The sequence below is a fragment of the Monosiga brevicollis genome, genomic scaffold (assembly GCF_000002865.3).
Source record: "Monosiga brevicollis MX1 MONBRscaffold_25 genomic scaffold, whole genome shotgun sequence".
NCBI classification, from domain to species: Eukaryota; class Choanoflagellata; order Craspedida; family Salpingoecidae; genus Monosiga; species Monosiga brevicollis.
The window spans coordinates 17611-18584 of NW_001865062.1; positions in this window are offsets into that span (position 1 = coordinate 17611).

Sequence of the window (974 nt, forward strand, 5' to 3'; positions counted from 1 at the left end):
GGGGGGGGGGGGGGGGTGCGGGGCGCGTGCTGTGGTATGGCTGCATTCATCGATTTGGCAGACGTGGTGATTTTGCTTGGTGGACGTTGTGTGCGTGTGTTTGATGCGATGTGTGGCTGCATTTGCACAAGTGGTGTGTATGCCTGGGGTCGTGATTGTGGTGTCTGCATTGATCGATTGAGCAGGCAGGAAGAAACGAGCTGAATGCACAATTGCAGTGTGTGTATTGAAAGTGTTGTACCACGGATTGCTGCATCTATCACAAGGGCAGGCAGGCACGAGGAATCACGCTTCCCGTGTGTACGTGCCTCTGTGTGTGTGTGTGTGTGTGTGTGTGTGTGTGTGTGTGTGTGTGTGTGTGTGCTGCGTGGCTGCTTTATTCGGGTGTGTGGCGCATTTGTCGGTTGGGCAGGAGGCAAGAGGTAAATGCACGATCTGGTTTTATGTGTGTGTGCGTGTGGTTGGCGGGAAAAGCAGGATTAGTGGTGAATGGGTTGGGGCGTGCCACCCGTGCAAAATGGGTGCGTGCACCTCTCATCGTGTGCGAAAGCAAGTGGGCTGCATTCACCTGACGAGCCTGCCTGATCACGAGGAAGACATCAAATGCATTTGCTTCGCATGTCTGCCGTTTTGTTTTTGTTTTTGTGCTTGTGTGCGTGTGTGTGTGCGTGTGTGTGTGTGAAGTTGAATACCCAGACACTTTGGGCGTGAAGAATAGTGAATGCATTCAATGAGCCCGTTACAGGGATGTGATCATCAAAAGGGCTTGGATTGCATTCGAATTGCGTGGTTGTTGCATTATGGCTGCCGTTTTTCTTGGTGTGAATCCACGTCGTTCCAATTCAATTTTGGCGCGAAAAGTAGTGAGATGCTGAGGCGACTTATGTTTGTTTTCGGCCTTTAGAAAAGTCATGCACTGCTCACCTTTTTCTGTTTTTTTCTCTATTTAGGATGGCGAGCAGTGGCAGTGCAGA